The sequence below is a fragment of the Gossypium raimondii genome, chromosome 11 (genome assembly GCF_025698545.1).
Source record: "Gossypium raimondii isolate GPD5lz chromosome 11, ASM2569854v1, whole genome shotgun sequence".
Lineage (NCBI taxonomy): Eukaryota > Viridiplantae > Streptophyta > Magnoliopsida > Malvales > Malvaceae > Gossypium > Gossypium raimondii.
The window spans coordinates 30374870-30380336 of NC_068575.1; the positions used below are offsets into that span (position 1 = coordinate 30374870).

Sequence of the window (5467 nt, forward strand, 5' to 3'; positions counted from 1 at the left end):
GGATTGCACTTCGGTGTCTCTATTTGCACTTCGATGCCTTTGGTTGCACATTTATGCCTCTGCTTGCACTTTGGTTCCTCTGTTACGCATGCCTTTGTTGTGGTGTACTTACCCGAGTATCCAAGTCATGTTTCTATAGTTCACCGGGATATGAAAATATGTGTTCAATATTGAAAGATTGATGTATACCATTGGAATATTGAATGAAGTATGATTTTGTAATATGTTTCATATTGATGATTATGTGATTAAAGGTAGATACTTATACACATATATGTATTAGTTTGGATTGAATTATTATAAAAAAGAAACATATGATGAGCCATTTTCAGTAATAATCCCATACGTGTCTCGTAAATGATTGATGAGCATGATTATCTAATTATTTAGTTTTCACATTATTTAATTGAAATAAGTGATTCAGAATGATATGTTTATATGCACTATTGAAACAAAATGTGATATACGGAATGGTTATGAGTTAAATGTGTTAATGAAATGGTAAGATGAAATATTTAGATTAAATGCTTATATGGAAATATATATATGGAGCGGTTTTGTGAAGTGTGCATATAAAATATTTATAAGAATATAAATATGGGAAAAAAGATATTTGAAGTGAATACTTGAAATAAAGATGTTAAATGTTAAATGTGTAACATCCCAAAACAGGGCTAAACGGAACAGTGATTGTGAAACCACGAATTTGAGATAGAAAAGTTTATTGTGATTAATTTTTATGATTTATCGATTGATTGGATGCATGTGTTAGAATATCGATAAGAAATTTCAACGATTGTATGTCTAAATTGCATATTAGGGTTTAATTGCAAAAGTGGGTAAATATAAGCTTTAGATGATAAAGGATTTAATAGAAGTGTATAATTGAAGTAGAGGTCCTTAAATGGTAATTAGACCATTAGATTTTAGTGGACAAAAATGGGCATGTATAGATAAAAATAACTAAAGTTTTAAAGAAGGAAATTTTAGTCATTTGGTAATAAAAAGAATTAAAAGGGAAAAAGATGACAAAATGTGCTCATCTTCTTCCATAAGGGGTCGAAACTTCAAGGGACTCCATAGCTAGGTTTTCTTCACTTTCTCAAGCTCATAGTAAGTGCATCCAAGCCCCGTTTTTAATGTTTTTTTTTATATTTTTGGAGTCCTCGTAGCTCGGTTTAGCTTATTCTACCATTAATTCATGTTAGGGTTCATATTTGGAAAAATACTCATAGGGGAAATGTGTTTATTTGATGTTTTATGATAGAATATGAAGTTTGAAATTATGTTAAACAACTTTTGCTAGGCGATTTTAAGTGAAAACGAGTAAAACGACAAAATCGGTAAAAATACCTAATGTTCATAAGTAAATATTAGAGTGGGAATTTGATGTTGCCATAGAAGGGAAATATGTTCAGCATATCATAAAACATAAGAATAAGGGATGAAATTTAATTTCCGAGCTTTGGGACAAAAGTGTAAATATGCAAAAGTTTAGGGGTAAAATCATAATTTTACCAAAGTTCAAGTCAAGGACTGTTTTGATGAATGTGAGTATTAAATAAGCTAAATTTGCTATTATAGATCAAGAGGAACGTAATTCAGAGTTAGACTGAGGAAAGAAAAAGGTTGAGGACTAAGTTGCTTGATTTGATCGTATTTTGTACCGAGGTAAGTTTACGGTAAATAAATGCAATATTTCAATAATCATTATTACTGTTGTTAAATTTCCAGCAATTATGTACTTATTTCATGAAATTATTTAATGTTGACTCAAGTATGAGATGATAGAGAATCAGTGTTAAAAAGTCTCATTGAAACATTAGGAATGTATCGGATACAAATGTCATGACATTAGGGGGATGAGATCCCACGTAAGACCATATCTGGGACATGGCATTGGCATTATTGAGGTTATGAGAGGTCCCACGTAAGACCATGTCTGGGGCATGGCGTTGGTACCGAGATGAGAGGTCCCCCGTAAGACTATGTCTAGGACATGGCATGGGCACCGATATGAGAACTCCCATGTAAGACCATATCTGGGATATGGCATTTGTAGTACAGGAAACATCCCATATAAGACCATGTCTGGGACATGACTTTGGCATGTTATTATCAGATAGGAGACCCGAGTATCCTTAGTATTCCAAGTGGTTCAACGGGCTAGTAAATATAGGGGTGAGCGTTTGATCGAATCGAATCGAATCAAAAATTTTCGAGTTAATCGAGTTTTCGAATCTCATTTTATCATCCTAACTTTATTTGAAGTTTTATCGAATCGAATCGAGTGAGATAGAAATCGAATCGAATCGAATCGAATTATTTGTTCGAGTTAAGTTTAAAAATAAAATAAAATTATTGTTTTTTATTTTTATGTAATTTTCAAAAAAATTCTTTAAAGTTTTTAAACATAATCATACAACAAAAATTGAAGTAAATAAGTGAATAAATAAAAGTGACACAACATCAACCCAAATAAACAACATGATTCCAAATAAACAAAAAAATAATACAAAAGATTATAATAAAAACATAAGTAAAAGTCCAAGTAAATAGCATGAGTCGAAATAAACAACATTATAATAAAAAAACAAAACATAAGCAAAAGTCCAAAATACAATACAAACCTACACCAAAAGAACACAACAAAAGTCCAATTAACCAACAACAATAACAAACCAAACCAAACTAATAACAATAACACATCAGTTCAAAAACCATTATAGAAACGTTTAAGTTTTTTCTTGTGCTTCGAACACCGTTGATAATCTTGAAACATCTAGTAAAAGTATTGAATGAGTTAGTTAAATGATAAAAAATTGTTGCAAAAATAAATTAAATAAACATTTAACTTTATAAACTAATACTAAGTATGTTACCTTCTTGATCTTCGGGTATTTTGGATAAGTCTAACAAATTTAAAAACAAAAGTGTTAGTTAAATTATGGGAATGCTTACTATCACTAATATAAAGAATACAAAAGCTTATTTTATAAATTAAAATTTATATATTACAATCTTCCATTGTTTGAAGTTCATCAAAATAACCTTCAAGATTGATGGCATCATTAGATTTCCGAAGCCAATCTTGTGTGCAAACCAAAGCTTCGACCATGAGAGGAGTTAGAGAACTTCTAAAACTATCGAGAACACGTCCACCGTGCTAAATGCACTTTCCGAGGCAAGCTGTTGAGATAGGAATAGCAAGAATATCTCGAGCCATTTGTGCAAGAATAGGAATCTAGTACTGTTCATTTTCCACCATAATAGTAAATCAAATGAACTTGAATTGTTTACTTCTTCATCCTCACCCAAATATCTATCCAATTCAGATTTGCTTTCTAATCCAACTTGTTTCTTCTTCTTAAGGTATTTTTGTTTGGCCAAGCCCGTTTTCATTTCTGACTGATCTATTTCCATTGAACTACAAAGATTTATCGAAGAACTAGATCTACCTTCAAACAATTCAATTCTCCCGGCATTAGAAGAATACTCATTGAACAAGCAATGCAAATCTTTATCAATCATTTTCATAATGTCATTAGCAACATTAGGAAAAAGCAAGTTGACCCCAAAGTCCAAAAAACTCATTTTACATCGCGGATCAAAGATGACCGCCAAGTAAACTAGCATGTTGATCTTGTTTCCTTCACCCCAATACTTATTATATTTCTCTCTCATTTTGGAAGTCATAGAAATTATATCTAGATCTCCACAATCTTGCCACCCATCAAAAAGACAATGCACATCCGTCAATACTTCAAAAAAGAGAATGAGAAGTAACATGCAAAAATTCGGACACCTTCAATGTAAGATGATAAAAAGGCTCTAATACTTTTATAATTTTTCGAACAATTTCCCAATCATCAAATGTAGGAACTCCATCTCCAGCAGTAAGGTCAAGAAAAAAATTATGGTCATCACGTACATATAAATCAAATGCATGCTCATATTTTTCGGCCACCTTTAACATCATATATGTTGAGTTCCATCTAGTAGGCACATCTAAACACAATTGAGCCTTACTATCTATCATTTCTTCTTTTGCCCGTTGGTTGAATTTTGTCAACCTCGATGGTGATGCTCTTATATACCTCACACCACCTCTAACTCAATCTACAGACACAAAAGCATCCTTAATACCGTATTGCACAATGAGATTAAGAATGTGTGCAACACATCTCATATGAATAAATCTTCCATTTGCAACAGAAACATTTCGATGATTCAATTTCTTTCTCAAATATTCAATGGAAACACTATTGGCAGATGCATTATCAACTGTAATAGTAAAGACCCTCTCAATCCTCCAATCTCGAAGACATTTTTCAATGGCTTGACCTATGCTTTCACCTCTATGAGCGGATATTGGGCAAAAATTTATAATCCTTTTTTGCAACCTCCACTCATCATCCACCCAATGTGCTGTTAAAACCATATAAGATATCCTCTGCAATGAAGTCCAAGTGTCTGTCGTCAAACAAACTCTACTTGTATCTTTTTCAAAACAATTCTTCATCACACTCTTCATGGAGTTAAATAAATCAAGACAATCCCTTCTAATTGTCCAATGAGATGGAAGACTAAACCGTGGGCATGCTATAGCAAGAAAGTATTTGAAACCCTCTCCCTCTACAATTTTAAAAGGTAGTTCATCCATAATTATCATACGAACCAATGCTTTTCTAGCAGCATCTTTATCAAACACCCAAGTTGATAAATCCGTTGTTTCTTGGCTAACCTTCACAAGTGTTAATTCTGATTGCTTCGGATTAGAAGTATTACCTCGAGGTCTTTTTAGGCATGCTTTCAAATGGTTATTCAAATTCGTTGTAGAACCCGAAGTTGTTTCCGTTGTGTAAGTAACATCACATGCATTGCACCTTGCTCTCTTCTCCCCCTCTTCAGTCACAAATTTGGTGAAATGGTTCCAACAAGCTGACCTTGGAATAATCTTTTTTCAAACATTTTTCTGGGTTGTTGTTTGATCATCTCTACTTGGGGAAGAATTTTGTGAACTTTGAGTTGAACCATCTCGCTTTGGATCACTCATCTACAAGTAAACATTTGTTGCAATCAGTAACCATGACCAAAAATTGGTTTAAAATCAAACTTAATAAATATGAAAATATCTAGACTTATTTGGTAGAACATCTAATTTGGCCAGCATTTGCATGCAATGAAGAACAAAACAAAAAATGCAGTACATTTTATGCAGTACAAAATAAAAAATGCAGTACAAGAATAAAATTGTAATGATCAAACTTTGTTGTGAAAATCATACATTTTATGCAGTACATGAGTAATGTAAACTACAAAAAATGCCTATTCCAATGTATTCATTTCAAAAGAATAAAAGGAAAAACACATTGCAGTGCATAAATAAAATTCCCACCATTCTAAGAAATTTAATAAACTCAATGATGACACTAGCAGCACTAAGGAAGACTACTTATGCTTTGTG

At 32.3% G+C, this 5467-nt stretch overlaps 1 long non-coding RNA gene across 1 annotated transcript; it reads right to left on the reverse strand.

Annotated features, from left to right (window-relative positions):
- Positions 1-2561: 2561 nt before the first annotated feature.
- LOC105804236 (uncharacterized) lies at positions 2562-5077 on the reverse strand. The gene is made up of 3 exons (XR_008191270.1): positions 4789-5077; positions 2883-2912; positions 2562-2782 (listed from the first exon to the last, which is right to left on the reverse strand). It is a non-coding gene; the product is annotated as an uncharacterized LOC105804236 (long non-coding RNA).
- Between the last annotated feature and the right edge of the window lie 390 nt (positions 5078-5467).